General features: G+C 37.9%; 1 protein-coding gene across 10 annotated transcripts in view; it reads right to left on the minus strand.

Moving 5' to 3' along the window:
• The window catches only part of rbfox2.L (RNA binding fox-1 homolog 2 L homeolog), a 176,119-nt gene that overhangs the window by 148,842 nt on the left and 1,216 nt on the right, over nt 1-26,061 (minus strand).

Genomic DNA, 26,061 nt, shown 5'->3' on the forward strand with positions numbered 1-26,061 from the left:
TAAACTGGCTACACAAGAGTAGACTGAAGTTGCCAATTCAACCCATTCAGAATCATAGTCTCTGACTGCGTATGGGCCCTTCCTGACTGCTTCTTCAACAGTATCTGGTCAAAATCAAGGCAGATATCTATAAGGCAGGTTTGAAAACCCTGTCAGATGATGACCTTGTTGGCTTCTGTTATGAACCGAATAGACAAATACAAGAGGTCCTCTGCAATCAACCCATTATCAACATATTTAGGACACAGACATTTTGTGCCCTAAGCTACTAAAAAAATGCCTTACCCTTTAAACAAAACAGGGCTTGCTTGTCCATATATTGCAATATATTTAAGCTGGCCAAATTATTCTATGGGTAAAATGTATACCGAAGCAATAGAATTCTTAATGAATCAGATGAAATTTGAGTGTAGGACTGGCCATACCAGGGATGACTTTGATGTAGTTGACCATCTTAAATATATTGCAATATATGGACAAACAATCCCTGTTTTGTTTAAAGGTTAAGGCATTTTTTAGTAGCTTAAAGGGATCCCTGTCATCGGAAAACTTGTTTTTTTCAAAACGCATCAGTTAATAGTGCTACTCTGAAATCTGACATGGGGCTAGACATTTTGTCAATTTCCAAGCTGCCCCTGGTCATGTGACTTGTGCCTGCATTTTAGGAGAGAAATGCTTTCTGGCAGGCTGCTGTTTTTCCTCAATGTACCTGAATGTGTCTCAGTGAGACATGGGTTTTTACTATTGAGTGTTGTTCATAGATCTACCAGGGAGCTGTTATCTTGTGTTAGGGAGCTGCTATCTGGTTACCTTCCCATTGTTCTGTTGTTTGGCTGCTGGGGGGGAAAAGGGAGGGGGGTGATATCACTCCAACTTGCAGTACAGCAGTAAAGAGTGGAGTGATTGAAGTTTATCAGAGCACAAGTCACTTGACTTGGGGCAGCTGGGAAATTGACAATATGTCTAGCCCCATGTCAGATTTCAAAATTGAATATAAAAAAATCTGTTTGCTCTTTTGAGAAATGGATTTCAGTGCAGAATTCTGCTGGAGCAGCACTATTACCTGATTCATTTTGAAATTTTGAAATTTTTCCCCATGACAGTATCCCTTTAAGGCACAAAATGTTTCAATGTCCTAAATATATTGATAATGGGTTGAGTGTAGAGGACCTCTTGTATTTTGTTTATTTGTATTTTGTGGTCACAGTCTCATTGCACCCCCGCCTAATGTTTAAAAATTAGTGGTGAGCACAATTTCCCTTGTTTGTTTGGTTATGATCCAATAATTGTACCGGGAACCAAACTATTGGATCAGACCAATTTGCCCGATCTGGCCATCTACTTGCAGAGCCTCTCTTTTGCAACCTCATGCCTCAAATGAGGACCATAATATTTATGGCCAGCTTTACAGATAGCTTCAGTTGATAGCTTCATGCAGTCTCAAACCATCAAGGAATAGAATAATCAGTTCTCAAGCTAAAGAAAACTGATCTGACAAATGATAAAATAGTTGAGAAAGATTTTTCCTGTGCAAGATTTGACAGACTTTTGGCTGTTTTGGCGTTTTGATGCTGAACGTTCTTTGCTCATAGATCATGTTTATCTGTTTTTGTCTAAAAGGTAGTGTCAAGGATTGCAGTTATAAACTTGTAATATATTATAAGGACTGGTCATACTTTTTTTTGACTAATGGGATTAACTTGAAAAATGTATTTATAATAGTAGACAAGTGAACTGCAAAAATGAAAAACAGCCTACTGAAGGGGAAGATCAGACAGGCTAAAGCTTTGCCTCATACACTGTGCAACAAGCTGCCAACTCAGCCCCTTCATAATTGGTAGTTTATTACTCAATGTGGGGGGCCACACTGATGGCTGACCTGACCTTATTCTTCAGCAGGCTCTAAAACCGAACCTTGTAAGGCTTTCTTAAGCTTTCACTGCCTCTGGCTAGCAGGCACACACAAGCTTGCTTTTCACATATTAAAAAAAATGGTGTTATAAAGAGGGTTAAATGTCACTGACAGAACTGTCAAGTAAGTGAAAGTGGCAACATAAAGGCCTTTACTTTATTAATCATAGCACCATTAGAAAAATACATATTTTGTGAGGGACAACAAACAAATGAAAGCAGAAACTCATTCCCTCTTTCCCCCCAAAGAACAATTGTACAAGGTATAATAAGTTGAAGTAAGTAATGTAACACTGCATAGAAATACACTTCCTTTACATGTGGTTTTTTTTAGGACAGCAGCCTAAATATACTAAACAGCAGGTGATGTGGTTCCTGTTCAATTCCTTATCTACTTATGCACCATCCACTAACAGATATGGTGGGCAGATACATTTAAACATACCCATAGTGACATCCATAGTTCCTAGATGTTGGTTGGGATTTCATACTTAGCACTTAGGTACCAGATACCCATTAGTAGCAAAATGAACAGACCTGGGTTATTTCTGCAGAAGCTCATCCAGTGCTATCTTCTTCCACTTCAGTCTTTTTTACTGGGAGCCCAAGCAGATGCATATGCAGTAGAGTGAAAAGGACAGCTTTTTGTGTCTAAGTTTGACTTTTACTCTACTGTGCCTATACCTGCCCAGACTGAAACAAAAAGAAGACAGAGGAAGCCTGAGAAGATGGTATAAAGGAGCTTCTGAAGAAATACCCCAGGCCGTTTTTTTTTTAACAAACAGGGGAACTTGCAAATTGTATCAGTTTAGTGATTATATTAATTAACATATTGTAACCTAGTAGTTATACCTCAGTAGTTATACATTTGATCCTCCTTTAATCTTGAATTTAACTGTTTCGAACTCTGTCAGTTCTTTTAATGAACAGGTATGGGATCCATTATCCTGAAACCCGTTATCCAGAATGCTCCGAATTATGGAAAGGCTGCCTCCCATAGACTCCATTATAATAAAATAATACAAATTTTAAAAAATTATTTCCTTTTTCTCTGTAGTAATACAACAGTACCTTGCACTTGACCCAAACTAAGATATAATTAATCCTTATTGGAAGCAAAACCAGCCTAATGTTTATTTTAATGTTTACATGATTTTCTAGTAGAGTTATGGTATGAAGATCCAAATTAAGGAAATATCCATTATCCAGAAAATCACAGGTCCCAAGCATTCTGGATAACAGGTCCCATACCTGCACTACCCGCAATGTACAAGTGGCACTAGTGCATGTATACATGTTATACGTGTTACATACACGTTGGTACATATAATGGAAACTTAAGACCCTCAGCTGTGCCTATGACAAAATACTTTTCAGAAATTAGATTATGAGGACACTGGTGCTATAATTTTGCATACAGCAGACAAGTAATTTTTCTGTTTCCAAATATCTTTATCCTAAGAAAAAGGAACTGGGTATTGTCTCTTTAGTGAGAGGCAACCAATGCATTTATAGCATTTGTATAACTGCATTTCAGTACAGTATTTGCCTTCTTTCCACTTTACCAAATAAGGGATGTGTTAAAGGTTTGTTTGGGAGCAGAAGGATTATCCAGGTGCGTGTGGGCTTCAAACTGATACTTTAAAGAATGAAAAGACCTGGCTTCTAAAATTGAAAAAAAAAATAATCAGGAAGCGGGTGGGGTGGGGGTGAATGTTGGGTTCAAGGAGGGAGGGGTGAGAAAAGACACAGAAACCTTTGTAAAATAAGTTTCATCTGGAATCCATCTGGTTTCCACAGGGCAAAATCCGGACATTACTGGCTTTCCAAAGGCCCCCAAATGGTTCCCTTTTCCTTTACTTCAGAGGTTTATTAAATTCAGACACAAAAGACATTTATCCAGATTGGGTCCCATAGATGCAAGTATGTGCCTGTTTGCAAAGGGTGGGTGCGGATCACAAAACTGTAACTCTTAACAACAAGGAAAGAGCTTCATTAGATTAATTCTTTCCTTGCTGGAAGGAGCTGCTAAGATGTATGTCACACAGCACTGCGACAGGCAGCTAGAGTACAGTTATTTAAATGATCAAATACTAAAAATGCATTTTTGCTACATTGCACAAAAGCGATTATTCAAAAAGTATCAAATTACAGAGAAATGTAAAGCAAGAACTTTTCATTGCTACATGTTTTGTTCATTCTCAATGTTTATACGCATTTTTCAAGAATCTGAAATGAATTCACTTATATGGCAAATCACCTGCAAATGAGCGTTCACTCACTTGTCAGGCTCCTGTCACTGAGAGAAAATGGAATTACAATTAACTGATTCACTTATACACTGACTAATATACTGTGGTTTAAAGGGGTAGTTTACCTTACAAACACTTTTTTCAGTTCAACTGCTTTCAGATTGGTCACCGGAAATAAATACTTTCCATTTTGAATTTTTTACTGCATTTCCAAATTTAAAGTTTTATGTTCCTGTCTCTGGTGTTTCAGTCTGGCAGCTAAATAATCCAGGTGCAGATTCTGAACTGTTACAATTTGCTACATTGGTTGATACATTAATCAGCAGCATCTGCAGGTTGTTAGCAAATATTGCATCAATTATAACAGCTGTGGGTGGTGGCTTTAGGGTGGTGGCACATGGGAAGATTAGTCACCAAGCGCTAAATATTCGCCTCAAGGGCGATTTCGGAAAACCAAAGTGACCCATATATCATCACACTGGCGATTAACATTCTTGCCGGCAGGAGGGCATTTTGGGGAAATTAGTTGATCACGGTAGTGAATATTTATTGCTTGGCGACTAATCTCCCTTGTGCCACCACCCATAATGAAATACAGGGATTCTGCTCAAAAAGGCCACAGATGAGAAATGTATCAACTAATGTATCAATTTAGAACAGTTTACAGAGTCACTGACCCCCCTCCCAGAGCCACTTTAGAAAGGCACGAGAAAGTAAAAAATTAAATTTTAACATTCAATATGAGAAAAATGGTCACAAATAGATCCTAGAAAGTAACTTTAAAAAAGACTATTTCTGGTGAACTATGTGAAAAAAGCTGAATAGAAAAAGAAATGTTGGAAGGTGAACAACCACTTTAAAGACTATTTGTAAATGTAATTCTAATAAATGGAGCGTCTTTGTGACTGTTTATATTCTCTGCACCATTGGTGCTGACTCCTGATACAATTTTGCAAGATAGCTGATTGAACCTGATTAAGAGCAATGTTTTACATCTGTGCAAGCAAGCAAAATACCTTTGCATAGCAGGTCACTGAAATTGCATAACCAAGCTAAATTGCCCCCTTACGCATTTTCGTGTTAGTCAACCAACTTACACATAGTGATTTCATCTATTTGCAAAAGAATTTTGAAAATTGTTTGTACCCTGTGTGGGAGGCTATATAGTGTGGGCAACCAGAGTCCCATCCAACAGTGCCCTAACAGACCGAGAGCAGAACGAATCACAAAAAGTGCTTTCAGTAACAGTTACACCTACAAAATCTTTAATCAATGAAAGAAAATATAATTTTAAGCAACATTTCAATCTACAATAAATAGTTAGTTTTTGGGTGGGGGGGGGGGGAATACCTTTAAAGGAACAGTAACACCTGGCGGCCTATGACAAGATATGACTCCCTTGGCTAGCTCATGAAAATGACTCTCAGCTCTTCCAGGCCTTACATTCATAATGAAGGGATTGTCCCAGAGGCCAACCAGTAACTCATATATCTAAAACCAACATAAATGTAACAATAATGATTCCCCACTGCCTTATGACCATTGTTACTTGCATTGTATGCCAATAGTATATTTTTCCACTCCATCATTCCTTTCCCCCCTCCCCCTTTTTTTTGATTTTTCCTCCCTTTCTTTTCTGTCCCTTTCTTTATATTGTTCATTATCAGTTATGTGTATACATTTAACCATTGATAACAGGGTACCGTAAGACACGGACTACCCACTTCATGTATAATGAAACTTAATAAACATGTCAGTTTTTAAAAAAAAAGGAACAGTAACACCAAAATATTAGTGTTTTAAAGTAATGAAAATAACATGTAGTGTTTCCCTGAACTGGTAAAACTGATCTGTTGGTTTCAGCAACACTACTATAGATCATATAAACAAGCTGCTGAGTAGCATTGGCGGAAATTAAAAAAGGCTATATGGCACAGGATAAATAGTGGCTAACAGATAACATTATGTTCTACAGAGCTATCTGCTGTGTAACTTGAGCCTTTTCTCCTTTAAAAACCTGCCATATGGCTACACAGCAGCTTATTTATATAAACAACAGCAGTATTTCTGAAGCAAACACAGCAGTTTTAACAGTGCAGGGCAACACTGCATTATATTTGTATTACTTTAAAACAATTACATTTTTTGATGTTACTGTTCCTTTAATTATTCAGTCTTTAACAAGTATTACAAATTCTAAGGGATAGAATTTTTGGGTCAGACTTTTTATGGCAACTAAGAATGTTCATTTAAAAAACTTTAGTGCTACAGCATTACCATGCCAGATCATATGATATCTTGTTATATACGGTAACAACGATTTCCAAGTTACAAGTTATAAGAACAGATCTTAATGTTGCATGTACCTTTAAAAATGGTCTTGCAGGCTGGATAAGGGCGTCACCGTTGATCAGCATTGTCCTAAAGGGCTGAAACTTCACATATCCAAATAGTTACTAGCAGCTCAGTTTCTCATGACTATCTGTATTGTACAGTCAACAAACTCCACCCAAAATTAAATACAAATCAAATCTTCTGTGCAGTACATTGGCAAAGATCATAGTCCTGTGTTTAAAGGGCTAGTGATATCTAGAAACTAAAATGGCCCATAAATATGCATTCATTATAATTTACTTGATTACAAGGTTAGTGAATGGCACAAAGTGCCCCCCCCCCCAGTGATCCTTCTTTTAAATAATATAACAAATTATTTTTAACATTATCCCTTTAATAAAAGTATGAAAACAGATCTAGTAGAGATTACAAAAAAAGAGGAATAAATACTGCTTTATTTTGGACAGATTTCCAATGGGATCAGGGCTTTGATATCTGCATGTGGACTCTAGACTAGAGGCTACCCTGCAGAGAAAGTAAACCCTGCTGTCTCTAAAGAAACAATGTTTGAAAAAGTGAAGTTCCAGGATGAAAAGTAGCAAACAAATCAATATAGTTAGATCTGTATACATTGTAGGGACATAATGAATCGTAATGCCAGTAACCTAACAATACTTGGCCGCCCCAACACCCACCTTTGCCCACAAAGAAATTCCCTAAAAAGAAAAGAAATACCAAAAAATTAAAGCGTTTTAAAATAATGAAAATATCATGTACTGTTGCCCTGCACTGGTAAAACTGATCTGTTTGCTTCAGAAACACTACTACATAGTAACATATTAAGTTAGGTTGAAAAAAGACACACTCCATCAAGTTCAACCATTGAAAAACACTATTTTAACCTGCCTGCTAGTTGATCCAAAAGAAGGCAAAGAACCCCATCTGAAGCCTCTCCAATTTGCCTCAGAGGGGGAAAGAATTCCTTCCTGTCTCCAAAATATCAGACTAGTCCCTGGATCAACTTTAACTATGAGCTATCTCCCATAACCCTGTATTCCCTCACTTGCTAAAAAGCCATCCAACCCCTTCTTAAAGCTATCTAATGTATCAGCCTGTACAACTGATTCAGGGAGAGAATTCCACATCTTCACAGCTCTCACTGTAAAAAAAACCCTACCGAATATTTAGGCGGAACCTCTTTTCTTCTATTCGGAATGGGTGACCTTGTGTCAGCTGGAAAGACCTACTGGTAAATAAAGCATTAGAGAGATTATTATATGATCCCCTTATATATTTATACATAGTTATCATATCACCCCTTAAGTGCCTCTTCTCCAACGTGAACAACCCCAATTTGGCCAGTCTTTCCTCATAGCTAAGATTTTTCATACATTTTACCAGCTTAGTTGCCCTTCTTTGTACCCTCTCTAATTCAATAGTTTATATAAACAAGCTGCTGTGTAGCAATGGCGAAAATGAAAAATGGCTATATGGCACAGGTTAAATAGTGGATAACCGATAACTCCATTATGTTCTGCAGAGCTTATCTGCTATCTGCTGTGTAACTTGAGCATTTTCTCCTTTGAATAGCCATCCCCATTGCTACACAGCAGCTTATTTATAAAAACAATAGTAGTGTTTCTGAAGCAAACAGATCAGTTTTACCAGGGCAGTGCAACACTGCATTATATTTTTATTACTTTAAAATGCTTTCATTTTTTGATGTTACTGTTCCTTTTAAAGGTAGTTACACCACTGTATAACACTTGAGAAAGGGCCAGGTGCCCGAAACATGTGTTGTGGTAATGGAATAAAAAGCCTAATTGCAGTTATGCTGCGTTTGTGAGTGTTTCCAACTGCTATTATAAATCGAATGTACAAGGGATGCCAGAGGCGGAGCACCCAAGGAATCACCACAAGAACTGTTTGAATCAACGCTAATCAGTGTAAAAAGCCTTTTTGGAATAATGCTGAATACCAAATCCTCAGAAAAGGATTCAGCTGAATCCTGAAACAAATCTGAATTTGCATATTTTAATACTGTGTATAAAAAACAAGAATGTGCCAGTGCATTATATATTTTTTAAAATCTAGACAGAATCTGCTTTAAAAAATGTCCTCCAAAATAGTGATGTGCAGGTCGAGAAATTCTCAACCCACAACCGACCCTAACCCAGACTGATTAGGACCCGAACTGACCTGTGCTTCCACATTCCTTTTTATACCCACGCTCGAACCGCGCCCATCTCTAACTTCATGGAGGGAATGGGGTGGGGAGCGTCTATAAATAGATGCAATTGGCGACGGAAGTGGGGCACTGTTAGTTCAGGGGCAGGGAGGGCAGCAAGGGTAGTAATAAGAGATCAGCCCGCAGCCACCCGGAGCCTGTGTATTATTGCAATGCATCACCATGTGTGATCAGTTCTTGGTGTGGGGTTCCTTACTCTGTTTACTGACCCTAATTAAATCCAATTGTTAGATAACAGGAACTTGGACTCAAACTATATTCTTCAGCTTTTAGCCTTTTATTATTAACCACGGATTTGACAAGGTGATTCATCAATGATAAATTCACAAATTCATGTCCATCTCCAGGTCATTAAAAACAAGTTAAAAAGCAAAGGACTAAGGACAAACCCCTTTGGTACTCCACTAACAACTCTGGTCCAATTAGAAAATGTTTCTTTTACCACCAATCTTTGTAATCTGTCCTTCAACAAGCTCTCTATCCAAGTGCAAATACTATGCTCCAGGCTAATATTATTTTATTTAACCAGTTCTGTCTGGTACTGTATCGAAAACCTTAGCAAAGTCTAAGAAGACCACATTCACTGACATCCTGCTTACCTTCTCATAAAAAAGTCAATAAAATGGCAAGATCTGTTATGCATAAAACTATGCTGGCACAAGCTCATACTTACACACAGCATAGAAGCACACAAAGATGTCCCAGGATACACGGTTCCACCCACACAAGTCAGGCTAAGGAGCTTTAGCACCCAAGGCAAGACTGGATATTTCAAGTAACAGAAACCTGCCAGCGTTAATTAGGTTTTTCATTCACATGGGAAGATTAGTAGCAGCTATTTGTAGCTCACTGGATACAGAGCACATGGTTTTCTCTTGGACAAGCAGCCTAGTACCCTCTCTTTGGAAACAATAACATATCTCCAGCCACCTATGATGAATGGCATATGAAGTGCATATACAAATTTAGAAATTACAGGATGAAAATACCCCTTCAAATTTTGATACTGGGGGAGCCTAATGCATAACCCAACAGCACATCACTGCTCAGCTGTATGGGTCCTCGCAAGTACTGCAGATATCTATCTATTCCACAGAGATTTAAATGAATGATAGTACAGCTACAGCTGCACAGCATGATCCAACTGCTCTGGTATCCCATACACACAGATGATAGAAACCACAAAGCACTGGAGGAAACCCATTGGAGCATTAGCTTCAGATTGATTGGGACTCAGCCTGCAAGTAAAAACTGGGACCATGAAACTTCATTTTTAGCCTACAAACATCTCCATAAAATAACTTAAATATCTTCAAAAGAGGCCAAAAAATCACCAAATGCCACTGAACTGTGTGTGTGGATAATAGTATCTAAAATGTACGGGAACATTTTTTTTCTGCATAAGAGGTCTTTCTGAATTTTGGAACATGATGTCTTAAGGCTAATTTAAAAAAAACAAACTTTTAAACACTAAAAAACAGCAACAGTTTTGTCACAAATATTTTCCATCAAGTACAAGGTACTGAGAAAATTAAAAATCAGTAACAATAATATTTTGCTTAAATAAGACTCCGTGGAGAATGGCATTCCTGTATTTCAGACCTTTTTGGATAATGCATTCTATATAATGGGTTTTAACATAATGGGTTCGGGATAATGGATCTGATACCTGTATATAAATTCAAATTTATCTGTAAAGCACTTTTGTAGGAAAGGCAGAAACTCACATTAGTAGAAGTAAGTCAGCATTTCAATAGGTTATTCATGTTGCACCTAATGTTACGATTTTTTGGTGTAAAATTAAATACACACTTATACACTCATAAATGTCAAGCAGTATCAAATAAACACAAGTTATGAGACCAGGACTATAACTTGTGGTGAACAAAGAATTTTGTGTGTATACATAAATCATTTGCACACAGAGACAGAAATAAGAGAATGCTGACATCAAAATATGCTTCTGAAATAAGAGAATGCTGACATCAAAATATGCTTCTGATTTGTATTACAGACAGGTGGCAAACAATGAGCAGCTTTTGCTCAATAATGGTAAAATAGCAAACTTTGGAAAACAGTAGATGGGACATTTAAAATTCAATTGCATGAATGCAGAAGGCATTTTCACATCTTTATGTTATTCAAAAGTTTAACCAGCAGAGATTTGCATTGACTTCAGTACAAAAATATTTTTGGTCGTTTTGTTAGCTGCACCAGAGGAGACTTGCTACAGGCCACGAAGACATACTATGTGCCGCCTTCATTAGCCAATAGCAAACTGTAGACCAGTACAGTAAAAACTGCAGTGGAAACTATAGACAGGGCCGCCATCAGGGGGGGAGAGTTGTAGGGGGCCCAGAGGGTAAGGGGGGCCCGGCCATGCCGTACTTACTTGATTAGCCTTCTTTCTGAGAGCTGCCGACTTTGGGAAGGCAGGGCGGGAGCACAGGGTGAGGTATCCATTACTTTCCCTTATTGGTCACAGAGTTTAAGTCCCGCTTGAGCTGCTCAGAGATTGCTGAGGTTTGAACTTCCCTTCCAGCTCATCCAATCACCATGCAGCTTTACCGGGACTTGAAATTCTGTGACCAATATGGGAAGAAAATGCTGTCACAGGAAGAAGATGCAGCCACCTGTGCTCCCCTCCCCCCTTCTGTACTTGGCAGCTCACTTACAGCACGTGGGCCATGCTAATGAAGTACGTGCAACATGGTAGGGACCCCCTAAAGGTAACCCTTTGTGGTCCCTGTTGTGTGGTGGGGCAATGGGCACCAATTTTTTTTTTAAACTTCTGTGTGGGGGGGGGCAGGTTTTTTTACATGGACATTTAAGGGGGGCCCTGGCCACCAATTTTTTTTTTTTTTTTTACTATGTGGGGTCCTTGCCACCAATATTTTTTAATGGGGGGCCCTGGCCACAAATGTTTTCCTTATGGGGGCCCCTGACCACAAATGTTTTTTTTATGGGGACCCTAACCACCAATATTTTATTTATTTTTTATTAACATGTGGGAACCCTAACCACCAATTTATTTTTTTACTGTGTGGTGGACCTGTGGGGTGAGGAGGGCGGACTTGTAGGTGGGGCTTGCGGTGGGCGCAGCCAAGGAAATTTTGTCATATGGGGCCCTGTGAATTCTGATGGTGGCCCTGACTATAGACCTAACGTTTTCATACTGGGGGGGGGGCATGGAGCAGGGACAGGGAGGTCTCAACCTGAAGGCTGAAATTCAGCTTTAAAGTCAGCCAGGGGTTTTGGGTGAAATAAAAATATGTCCTATACCGCACATTATTTTAACTACAGCTGAATGAATGATACACCAATGTTTTCATATATATATATATATATATATATATATATATATATATATATATATATATATATATAATCTGTAACCTTGTTATGATCTAAGGGGAAATACAAACATGCTATTAGTTGCTGAGGGATATTTTGTGCTATTGTAAAAAAAAAGCACAATCCCTAGTGTCAATAGAAAAGATTAATTTTGCACTTAGTGGTGTAACTATAGAAGAAGCAGACGTGGGGGGGGTACCCTGGACTTCAAGCTCTGCTTCCACTATAGCTGAAAAAAAATACCCCGATCCCCAACATGCGGGTGGGGAAGGGGGAAGAGGCAGGTGAGAGACTCCTGTGTGGGGTGGGCGGGCATTGGGTCGGATAAGGATTTTTGTGGGGGGAGCCGCGGCCGCCACATACTAGTTACACCACTGTCTGCACTACAATATTTAGATAGAATTTTTTTAAGGCCATAGAACGTGGGGTTGTATGTAAGTATATTTTTATTTATATAGCGCTACTTATGTACGCAGCACTGTACAGCAGAACAACAATGTAAACAAAAAGGGGTGGTTACAACAATAAATGCAAAGTGCAGATACATTAAAGATTAAGTGCCAAGTGTCAAAGAGACAAGAGTAAGGAGATGCCTGCCCTGTAGAGTTTGCAGTCTAAGTGGAAGGGTTACTTACAGACACAAATAGAAGGATATTAAGAGGCAGTATTTCAGTTTACTTCTAAAGGAAGGATTCACTTCAGAGGAATTCCGGAATTACTAAATTCATGTTAAAATCAATAATATTTTAATAGTGGAGTGCAGAATGAATCTTTATTTTTGCAAAGGAGGATCTAACCAAAGGTAGGCCATGCATTGAAAAAGTTTCACTTTGGCTTAAAAAGATAAGTAGCTCTGGAAAGATATTATAATGGTGCTCACAACACTTCAATGTTCAATGAACATTGAAGTGTTGTGAGCACCATAAAATAAAATTTAGGATTCACCCGTTTGTAGCAGACAAGGTATTGGCTTTCCATTTATTTTTGACTATTTCACTGGCGAGTGGCTAGGCCAGAGCCTCTACCTAATTCCCCTATCTGGACTTTAATTATGATTATAATGGTGCTGCCTCTAGCAGACAATTGAGACTTGCAGATAGAAAGTGACACGTGGTATCAGTGCCTTAAACACACCTATGTTGATGTCTCAGGTGAAAGAGAATAACATAGCAACTGACAAAGCCCTGGGGCCTGGTAACCATGGTTCCAAAATGCTGGTCTTCTGCTCTGGGGAGACCAGATACAGTCAAAGTCTCATCCTACAACAAAGCGAAGAATACAGAAGCAGGGAGTACGTCTGGTTGCCTCCAGATCTGTATTTGAAATGCTAAAAAATGTACAGGTACTTGCCCAGCTCAGGGAGCTTGAGGACCAATGATTGATGTCTTAATTATTTAGCTACTGCTTTGCTGCACTTTCCTTCTAAGGGCACATGCAGGTGCTGTGAGTTTAGACCGGTGATTTGTAGCACATTTAAACCTATGCCCACTGGCAGGTGAAAGCCTAAACATATAATGGTCGAATGTAGACTTACAACATAAAAGACAAACCATATATAGTGACAGAAGAAAAATCTCAATCTGTGTTTCTACAAATGCTGATAAAAGCTGCTTATTGGTCTATGAATGGGGCCAAGGGAGGCCCTGTGTGACGGTCCGGATATGAAAATTGGGCAGGTTTAAAAATCGGATGATGACCTAATCAATGACAGGTTTCCATATGCTTATGGATCCAAGCTGGTGCACTCCTCAATAAAGCTATTAAATGCCTGGGTGCCGGTAAAAACTTCCCTATACTATGTGAAAAAAGACCGCTTTTGTGCTTTTTTTCATGACAAGTCCTGTGAGTGCAGTCTTTTTTCACATAGTGTGTATATATATATATATATATATATATATATATATGGTTTTCATTTTGTATGTAGTTCATATAGATTTCAGTAAATGGATAAGTTCCTTTAGGTACAAGGGAAATGTTAATCTGCCATCAAGCTATTTTTCTTTAAACTGTTCAGCAATGTCAGACAATGGCGTGCTGGTGAGTAAAGCTGCCCTGCTACCTTTTATTCAGCTCCCTGCTCCATCTGACTTTCACATGCTCAGCAGTCACCAAACTGCTCTTTCAAGTCCACTTACAGCCTTTATAGAAGTTTTTAACCTTCAATATAACAAGATCTAAGTAGCAAAATCCTGTTTATGTCTGTTATACTTTATCTATTATATATAATTTTTAAAAGACTGTAAGAATAAAAATAAAAAATAGGACGTGTAGGACCACTTTCTATTAAGAAAAGTTTAAGTATATGATTAAATATTACATTTTTTCTTTGGTTATTAAAGGAACAGTAACAACAAAAAATGAATGTGTTTTAAAGTAATTAACATATTTTATACTGTTAGCATGCACTGGTAAAACCGGCGTGTTTGCTTCAGAAAGACTATTATAGTTTATATAAACAAGCTTCTGTGTAGCCATGGGGGCAGCTATTCAAGCTGGAAAAAAAAAGAGAAAATGCACAGGCTACATAGCACATAACAGATAAAAACACCATTGTACTGGACGTTGCTTATCTTTTATGTGCTATGTAACCTGTGCCTTTTCTCCTTTTTTTGCAGCTTAAATGGCTACACAGCAGTTTGTTTATATAAACTAAAGTAGTCTTTCTGAATTAAATAGACCAGTTTTACCAGTGCAGAGCAAAAGTACATTATATTTTAATTACTTTGATAAACTCTTGGTTTTTGGTGTTACTGGTTCTTTAATATGCATTCAACATGTGTGTCTCAACACAATTATCTAATTAATGTAGTAATTTTGTGTAAAGTTCTACAATATTAAACAGCAGAATGTATCAGGATGTAAGTGGACAGAGCTACTTCTGTTTAGCCAAAGCATAAAGTAAAATAATTGCCTCTACAATGTTGTTGACATGAGATTAAGAACTAAAAAACAAGGGATTTATTCCTCATCCCCTTTCTGACTGTAGCAATGGGGAATAAATGCTAAAGACTCCCTGTCATGGGAAAAAAAAAATTTTTCAAAATGAATCAGTTAATAGAGCTGCTCCAGCAGAATTCTGCACCGAAATCCATTTCTCAAAAGAGCAAACTGATTTTTTTATATTCAATTTTGAAATCTGACATGGGGCTAGACATATTGTCAATTTCCCAGCTGCCCCAAGTCATGTGACTTGTGCTCTGATAAACTTCAATCACTCTTTACTGCTGTACTGCAAATTGGAGTGATATCACCCCTCCCTTTCCCTCCCCAGCAGCCAAACAAAAGAACAATGGGAAGGTAACCAGATAGCAGCTCCCTAACACAAGATAACAGCTGCCTGGTAGATCTAAGAACAATACTCAATAGTAAAAAACCATGTCCCACTCAGACTCCTTCAGTTACATTGAGAAGGAAAAACAGCAGCCTGCCAGAAAGCATTTCTCTCCTAAAGTACAGGCACAAGTCACATGACCAGGGGCAGCTGGGAAATTGACAAAATGCCTAGCCCCATGTCAGATTTCAAAATTGAATATAAAAAAATCTGTTTGCTCTTTTGAGAAACTGGTGAGTTTTGAAAAAAACATGTTTTCCGATGACAGGATCCCTTTAAGCTGAATAGTGAAGCCTTCTCGAAAAATTGGAAGAAACCCACAAATCTAAATGACATATAAAAAACGAAGATAAAACGCACATAATTCCGTCACTGGATTCAAAAACTGTATCATTTAGTTGTACAGTTATGGATCTGAATTTGGTATGTTTGAATAACAGTCTAAGACATATCCTGCAAAAGATTCAAACCAAATCCTGAATTTGTTGCATCCTGAACTATATAGAGTGGTAGCTGAGCAGGCACATAGACAGGCGGAGTAAAAAGCAAAAACAGTGTATTAAATAATGGGGTACTCAGACTTAGTAATAGCTTTTCCAAGATAGCAACTCCCAGGGTAGTTTAAACAGAAAAACCTCTGTTTTATTCGCTAGAGCTATTTATAAAGTAGGTTTCAACAGTACAGAACATCAGCAACAACAGCTCACAGTTAATTCCGCTTTAAGCACAATAGCCTGGTTCATTGGCAGTCTGCTATTATAGGACTTACTCTTTGATAAGGCATCAGCCAGTAATAGGCAATTTACTCCAAATTACGGATATCAAACACCTACTCATTTCACCTCAGGGCTTTCAAACTTCATTGCATCATTAACTATCCAACTACTTCCTGTCACCAAACTACTTCCTGTCACTCCCAGCCACTCCCCCTTTCCCAGGTTGCACCTGCACTGGCACCCCCAGCCTGACTAAACATAGACTCTGTTATTCTCCTCATCTTCTGTGTCCTGTAGAGCATTCTGGGAGACACATTCCAACCCTCTATGGTTTTCCTAGTTACTGCCCCACTGTACATACAGCCTTACATGCTTATGTCCCATTTATACAGCTTTAGCCCTAAACTAAAATATTTTGCAGGCGCTGGCACCCACTAGCCCACTAGACAAACGGTTTTGAAAAGTAGTAAAAATGTGATCAATGACTCTCAGATGTGAGGATACCAGAAGAAGATGTTTTGTGTTGGACCCTTGATAGCAGGTTCTCTGGGAGTGAACATTGAAAGCATGGAGGAGATGTGGTGATTGGGAAAAATCATTACTAAAACTCAAGAACTTGTGTACCCACCTGATCTAGGACTACCATAAGATCCACTAGGGCCCCCACTAGTGTGAAAACCTAAATTGGCCAACATTGAACAGGAAGATCTTAGAATCACGTGTGACTAGGAAATAACAGAGATGCTTTATGACTTCGTACATCGTACAATCATAACTTGGATCACACTGCTACCATTCTAAGTACTTAAAACAAGCCCTAAGGATATATACTATTTTCTGCCAAAATTATATTCTGAGTAGGATATAATAACTGTTTTGGTCTCCTCAAGCTTCATTTGATATTATAATCTCAGGACATGATTCTCATGATCAACGCTTCATGCATTATTAAATTCCCTCCCAAAATAAAAACCCAACACATATTTTCTCTAAGTTACTATTCAATGGAAATCGCAGCAGCAAATATCTACTGCTTTGAGTATCTAATGTTACTTATCTTCATGAATCAAGCCAACCTTGCTTATCACTGTCAAAGGGCTTAAAGGGTTAAAGAATTTTAAGCCTCTCCACACTACAGAGACATGACCGCTTGATCCCAGAATTCTCATGTTGCCGAAACTAGCAGCAGCCAACAGCTAAGCACTCACACATCTATCAGCACCACCCGATAAGAAGGAAACCAATATTCTGCCACATGATGAGTGCAAGACAGAGGGTGAGGGAGATTATATCATATTTCCCAAGTCCCTAAACTGAAATGCAGGTGCTGAAATCCATACAGCTTGCTTTTCAGACTAAGAAGTAGCAAACAGACACATTAAAGGGGTGGTTCACCTTTGAGCTAACTTTTAGTATGATGTAGAGAGAGTGATATTCTGAGACAATTTGCAATTGTTTTTCATTTTGTATTATTTGTGGTTTTTGCGTTATTTAGCTTTTTATTCAGCAGTTCTTCAAATTTCAATTTTAATAATCTGCAAATCCCCCTAGCAACCATGCACTTATTTGAATAAGAGGCTGGAATATGAATAGGAGAGGAGCTGAATAGAAAGGTCAGGAATATAAAGTAACAATAGATTTGTAGCCTTACAGAGCATTTGCTTTTTAGAAGGGACTCAACGACGTCCATTTAAAAGCTGCAAAGAGTCAGAAGAAAATGGCAAATAACTATAAAAAATATATAATGAAAAAAGTTGCTTAGCATTGGCTATTCTATAAACACACTAAAAGTTGCCTTAAAGGTGAACCACCCCTTTAAAAAAAAGATAATAATAAGCTAAAATAGGCTGCATCGGTGCCTAGGCTATAGCCTGTGCATTGTTCCACCACTGGCCTTACCCCTTAAAATTAATGAGCCAAAAAGTTAGTTTTCAAAATTAGATTATCACTGCTGAACCTTTCTATAGCTGCTATGGAGGTGCTTTAGTCAACTAGCGCATTATATATGAATCTGTGTTTGATGTCACTCTCCTTGACTTTTTGGCTGCAGCTTCCCTATAGGGGTTGTTCATCTTAAAATTAACTTTGTTTTCACTTTTTATTAATTGTTATTTAGCTTTTTATTCAGCAGCTCTCCAGTTAGATACAAAACTTGCAAAAAATAGAGGGAGCACTTACCAGGTACTAGGATTCACCTGTGCATGTCACAAAACCGAAGATCCCAACGGTTGCTTCCAAAGAGAGAGTGAGTTTGTAGGTGCAGCACCAAGGAATCCAGGAGGTAGAAAAATTAAAAATATAAACCTTTATTCAAGCATTTTAAAATGGTAGTAGGAAAAAACATGCCCCACACTAAACAAAGGGCTGTTCACTCAACGCGTTTCATGGCTCTCGCCACTTCCTCAGGAGCTCTCCAGTTAGCAATGTTAGCACTATACTGTAAATTTGCAGGCTTACAAAGCATTAGTTTTTAGAGGGGATCAGTGAACTCCCATTGGAAAGCTGGAAACAGAAGAAGATCAGAAGAAAAAGGCAAATAATTCAAAAACAATAAAGAAGAAAAAAAGGCCAACTGAAACATTCTAGAACATACTAATAGTTAACTTAAAGGTGAGCCACCCCTTTAATGCTCTCCTCAATATGCTGAGGTCTTTTGCTGCCCCTCATCTCAGTATCTACATCTCCTCCTGCTATTCAGAATACCACCTGCAGTTGTTTCTATTTAAAATGTGATGAACAAAGACTATCTTGTTTTAATTGCTGTCCAGCAAATGCATATCCTCATGGCACTTAAAAGTTGTTTTCCATTACTGCGGAGGGAATATTCATATCCTTTCATGAGTCACTGTATGCACCTGTACTCTCTATTGTTCTTCTAGATTGCTCTTCTTTATAATTGGCTGACATCAATAAAAGACTCAAAACAATTTGAGATTTTGAATCTATGACCCCAGTAATTAGTACCATTCCTTACTTGACATACTAGGCTCTATATACAGTAAGCCTTTCTACAAAACTGCCTTTGAGATCAGGACCTACAGCAGAGATGTAGATGGAGCTTCATTAGTACAGTGACTGTCACACAGATGTATAAAAAAAAAAACGTAATTTTCAAATTGAACATGAAACCCAAATTCTTTTTTTATTAAGACATCAATACCTGTTTTAAAAGCATTTCAAAATCTTGACTGTTGATCATTTATTACATTCGCGGAGCTGGCAATAACTTTCACTTTCCATTCCACACTACCTAGATGTCAGTGCATTCCCCACATTCCTCCTCCCCTTACCATCTAATTGTGTTGCCAGTGCATGGGCATGAGGCCCTCCATTCTGGCCCATCAACAAGATATTGGCATTTTTGTTTGACTGCTTGCTGTGATGGTGAATTCCCAAACTAAACAAGATTTAAATAATGTATATAGCTTAAGTGAAGTTTATTTTGCTTGATAAACATGATAACATAGGATTTGGAATTCTTTCTTTAGGTGACAGGTCCCCTTTAATACAAAATTCACCTGAAGCCAAAGGATAATTATACTATAAACTTTTAAATTGAACTTACTGAACCAGCCTAAAGCTTAGGGGCCATCGCAAATATATGTTGAGGACTTCCCATACCAGTCAGTTAAACTGAAGAAGCTACTCGGATGAGTAGTGAAACGTCTTCAATGATTACCCAGCAAGTCCAGTTGTTTTAGAATTACTTATACTAGATATACCATGACCTGAAAATCTTCATAGTCATAAAGAGCTGTTTATTACCTTCTTATGCTAACTGAAGTGATTTATGTGTTGCTATGTAATGAGAAGCTAAATAGATTACTAAACAGCCATGTAATCTGACTTTAATTTTTTTATATGGTTGCCACCTTTTTCGCTCAGTGGAGACCGGGCAGGGGTAGGGGCTATGATGCGGCATTTGTCGATTGGCAGATAGGTGTGTCAATCATGGGAATCCTGCTTTCCTAATTTGGAAAACCGGGCAGGAAGTTTTGACCCGGGTTAAAACAGGACAGGTGGCAACCTTATATATACACACCTAAGCTCTAAAAAAAAAAAGGGGATGTGGTCACCCTGGACTGGTACAGAAACATAATGTGCAGCATTTCAAGCCTATGTCTTTGTTAAGCTATCCTTTCAGGCCAATGACATATTCTATAGCCAGTTTCTGGGAAAACGTACAGATCTCAGATCACTTTTCCCTATAGAGAATTATCATTTTAATGCCCACACAAGCGGCAATCATCCAAAGATACAGACTTCTCTTATCCATTTACTGGAGTCCCACAGTGCCTGCGCTCGATCCAAAGGATGAAGCCAGAGGTGCACAATCCAAATAAATATATATATATATATATATATATATATATATATATATATATATATATATATATATATATATATATCCAGGGTGTGTGTGTGTTTGTGTGTGTATATATATATATATATATATATATATACACACATACATACACACACACACACACACACACATCTTAATTACAATTTTTAATATACATTAGTCAGATAGGTTAGTAGTTGTTGCATATAACAAATGGTAAAAGTTTTATTGTATGTTGTTACTGCTGATTTTACAAGAGTAGAGAAAATTATAGGCATTTGGCTGGGGTCCTTACAGGTCACAAGGTTCTCTGGCATGGCACCATCTGATGTAGGATGTGGTAATCGTCAGGTGGTTATTTTTCTAAGGTTGAGTTTTAGAGGTTTGAGAGATTTTTTTATAACTTGATTTAACTCACAACTCTAATAGTTTCTGATTCATGAAAAACTTGAACACTCCAGTTTTTGGTGAAAAAAAACCACTCAAATTGCTCAAATGAATAGAGTTTTTGAGCAAAACCCACTGAAAAAAAAACTTGAACATCATGAAGGCTACAAAGATCTTCAAATGGTTCAAGGGACCTCTGTCATTGACTTCTACATGACTTCGACAGGCTGGATTTATAACTGAAAAATCCCCCCAAAACTAAACATTTTCGGGAAAAACAACTCGACCTTTGATAAAGAACCCCCGAAGTATCCCAGCATGTTTATACGTTTCATTTACAGTACTAAACATAAACCAGTTTTGTAAACCAGGCACAGAGTATCCTCAGTCACTGTGGAAACAGAAGGGCTGGTATTAACATGAAAGTTCCTTGTTATGTACCAGCTTAAGGTAGAAGGAACAAAAGAGGAGGACTGGTATGACTGCAACCTGAGGGAAGCAAGCTTTACAACTATTTAAGCGGGTGTCATGGTTGAACCAGTAGACAGGTCCTGCTAGCAACCTAACTGGAATGCAAAGATTTGGTAGAGCAGAATTACCCCTCCTTTCCACAACAAGGGTAAATGTTGGAAACCTTTCCAACCAGAACACTGGTGAATATTGTTTGCCTCATGCAGAAATATAAATACTTCGTAATCCAGTTATTTCAAAATATGCTTCCATTATGCATGGGCCCATTTGCACTCCTTTCAATAAATAAAACAAGCACACATACACAAAATGCAGCAACAATCCCTCTAATTCATGAAATGACTGTGGTTACGTGCATCCTTTGACCCTGGCAGTGAAACTAATCCTTAGAGGGTAAATTAAATGCTAGTTTCCGGCACTCATGAATCAGGATTGTTTTGTGTAAATCTCCCCACTTCTCCTGGATTTACCCTAAGCAGCTTTGTCCCCTAACGAGATCTGCGTTAGCCAAACAGCGCTTATCTGGGCTGATCTGTTATGGATTAAAGGAAGAAATATGAGCCAAGTAATCCAGGAAAGCCAAAGGGAAAAAAAACTTGCATACATGCTGTCACATAGGGGAGTCCTATAGGGGGGGTATGACAATAATATGAGAATGTTCTGCGGTGTTAACTCTACCAAATCTGTACATTGGGTTTGTACCCACAGGAGCAAAACTTTTAATACATGGAAAAATACATAGAGGAAGAACTACTTTTTTTTTTATCTTTATTGTTTGTATATGTTTCAATGGTGAATTAAGAAAAACTGCCCTGCAAACGCAACTCTATACAATTTTAGGTATTTGAGAAATACATACAGCCAATGTTTTCTCACAGCTGTGCACTACCACACAAGAGAAATGTATGTGCACAAGCATAGAGCCAACTTTGACCCATAGACCCACAGAAGGCTTCACTGCATTCCGATCTAATACCTGCCCAATAGCCAAGAAGTAACGTCACAATAACTAACATGCTATGTCACTCTGGTAGGTTGCTTGGATAAAAAGGATTTTTTTGTATAGATTAAAAGGCACACAAAGACAAAACACCCTTCTCTACCTGTCAAAACAACTGCTAAATTTATAGCACTTTGCCTAACACACATAGAGCAGTTACAAGTGCAGTGTTTTCCCTCTGAGGTCCAACTATCTCTGCTCCATATGCATCCTACAGTGTGATTTACATTTAGTAGTATTAGAAGCAGTGACTGGCTTGTGGGGCTAGCTTGCCCCTTTCAAGATGCCCATTGACTACATACGCAGTTGAGTTAATCAGCACTTTACTTCCTGAGACCTAACCAGTTTATGGTATTATGTTGGTAAGCAACTGATGTAGAACTTCCACTGGTCCATTACCACACTGAACACAGTTGCACTGTTTCCAAACTATTGTACAGATAACATTTGTTGAGAGCATAATAAGCAGAATTATGTAAGTAAGAAGGACAGGTTTACAGCCAAACCTAGACGCTGTCAATTTTACCCCCAGGAAAGCAAGTAGCTGATACAGTTTGTTACCTAATGGTACTGACACAAGAGGAGATTTAGCATTACGGTAAATCTATACTACTTCTACAACAAATCTCCTGAAAAAGACTTCCTTGCCTAAACTTTCTGTCACTGCAAGTAAAACACCTTACTTGCTGCAATCCGACTACTGCGAGAAAACTGCATTCTTTGTGAATTTCCTGTCATCAAGCTGCATTGTGGCAAGTTGTATTTGCACCGATACTAAAGTTAGACAATGGGAAGACATTTGTCGATGCTTGTCAACTGCCACTGGTGCAACTACAGATTTGTTACATAGAAATCCCTCCTACCTGAAAATGACCTCCTTTTCAAAATGAGTTCTAAATTGAAAGGAGCAAACAACTAGCTTCAATTTCTCTGTTTAGCTATTATAGCTCATTAAATAGCAAAATCCATAGACTTCTTGTAATTAAAACGTCCCCTTTAAAGGAAAACTATACCCTCAAAATGGATACAAAACCAGCAGATAGTTTATATCAAATTAAGTGACATATTAAAGGGCTGGTTCACCTTCAAACAACTAGTTATTTTCAGATATTTCACCAGAAATAACAACTTTTTCCAATGACTTTGTAGTTTCTATGTGTGACCATTTTTCTAATTTTGAAGTATAAAGTGTCATTTTTCACCTTCTGAAGCAGCTTTGGAAAGGGGGGTCGCCGACCCTGTAAACTATTCTAAATGGATACAATTAGTTGATACATTTCTTATCTTTGTCCCTGCCGAGCAGAATTTCTGAGTTTCATTACAGGCAGCTGTTAGAATTGATGCAATAGTTGCTAATACTTCAGGATGCTGCTGAGAAATGTATCAACTCAATGTTGCAAAATTGTAACAGTTTAGAGTCTACACCTGAATTACTGAGCTTCCAGACTCAAACACCAGAGACACAAACATTCAACTTTAAACTTAGATTTTAGATGGAAAGTAATTGAAAAAAGTCTTTATTTCTGGGGAAAAATCTAAAAACAACTGAATTGAAAATAGTGTTTGGAAGGTGAACAACCCCTTTAAAGAATCATACCAACTGGTATATATTAAATAATTAAAATATTGCCCTTTTACATCTCTTGCCTTGAACCACCATTTAGTGATGGTCTGTGTGCTGCCTCAGAGATCACCTGACCAGAAATACTGTAGTTCTAACTGTAACAGGAAGAAGTGTGAGACGCAAAAGACAGAACTCTGTCTGTTAATTGGTTCATGTGACCTAACATGTATGGTTTGTTTGTGTGCACCGTGAATCCTAGGATCCCAGGGGTGGCTCTTATTTTTTTAAAAAGGCAATTTTCTATTTATGATTACCCAATGGCATGTACTACTAAAAAAAGTATATTATTGTGAAAATGGTTTATTTATGTGAAGCAGGGTTTTACATATGAGCTGTTTTATTCAATATATTTTTTATAGAGACCTACATTGTTCCGGGTGTATAGCTTTCCTTTAAAAAGAGACTTGAAAAGTGTGGGGTATAAGAAGATAAAGGACAGAAATTGAGCATTTACACAAAACATGAAAGCATGTGCAAAAAGACAGAGAGTGTAAGATAAACCATGTTGGCTGGAAAAGTGTTGGCAATAATGAGGTTAAGAGTGAGGAAGAAGGCAGGCATTGAGTAAGCAGAGAGCATTTGCAAGCTCAAAGCAGCACCTCACACAGTAAATATAAGAGGTCCTCTGACAGCAAGTTTAAAACCATTTTTAAATTATCTTCCGACTGAAGGTGCGAGGACTAAAATACACTGATCATATGGAAACATATCATTTATTTATGAAGCATAAAAGAGACATGATCCAAAATGGGTCTTAATTGACCTACTGTACATTACATGCAGACATTTCCAGTGTAGAATAATTGCACCAGACAATAATGGACTGACTTGCTTGCTTCTTACCCTCTGCTCACCTTATGTGTTCTCTGACATTCTGTCTCTTGATGCTCCTGGTCCTCTCTCTCAATGCTGCAGGCCTCACGGACCTTTTCTCACTACACCGTTTTGTATGTGCAAGGTTACACTCAAAGCATATACACATGCATTGTGCATTTTTAAACTTTGACAGAGCACAACATGTGCTTAGTAATGACATGTATTGAGTTTTCATTGCAGTAATTTATTTATAAAACTATACAAATATTAGTTGCTGCAGGATACACAGTGTGTATTTCCTTGTTCACCTAATACCAGTCTAGCTGATTAGAAATTATTTTTACACAACTCTGTTTGGGGTGTTGCACACCTGACAGCTGCCAGTACTCTCTGGAGGAGGATAATATGCAGATATTCTTTTAATATTAATTAATAAAACAAGGTGCCTAAGAAAAAAATAAGGTACATAAGAATCTGTTTACAAGAGATGAGTTTTTACTGGCAATATGACAGTGTAGATGTTTCATTCACAAAATATGGGAATGCTGACCAATATCAGAGAGATTTTAGCAAGTTCTCATGTAGCAGCAAAGTGTTGTTGATAAACATGTTAGTGGACATTACAAAATGGCTGCCAGCATGTCTGGCAATCTGTTTATGTGATATATAGGCTTCCTCAGAAAAGGGGTTTCTAGACTGATGCATGCTCATCTCAATGTTAATATAAAAATGTATTAAACGTCCTATTTTTATTCAACTTTAAGTATACACTGAAGATGATCTTACCCCAATATGAACAGAGAAATTACTAGAATATAAAACAACAAATGAAATGTTTTACTTAAAGATAAATGGTTTTAAATATTACTTAAACTATATCGCGATATTACACAAAATAGCAGAACATATATACATAACACACACTTTATTTGCCCATTTTGAGTTTTGATTTATGGGGGTGGGGGTGGGGGTGGGAGAGAGAGAGATGGCCGTTTTGGTTTCATGCTACTAAGTCAAAGGCCAGCCAACTGACAGACACAGATTAAAAGTTGCTGAATACAGTTACAGGCGGAAATAAAATGTATTTCTGAAAGTCCACATTCTGAAAAGTAATATATTCAGTACCAGGAAGTGGTGGAGTGTGCCAATGCACACACATAATGTTCATGTTCTAGCAGGGATCCATAATGCCCACAGTGGATCATTATCACTCTAATGACATAAGATGTATGTATATGTATATTTCACGACATGTCTGTATGCATCAATTCC

This window comes from Xenopus laevis, chromosome 4L, assembly GCF_017654675.1.
Source record: "Xenopus laevis strain J_2021 chromosome 4L, Xenopus_laevis_v10.1, whole genome shotgun sequence".
NCBI classification, from domain to species: Eukaryota; Metazoa; Chordata; class Amphibia; order Anura; family Pipidae; genus Xenopus; species Xenopus laevis.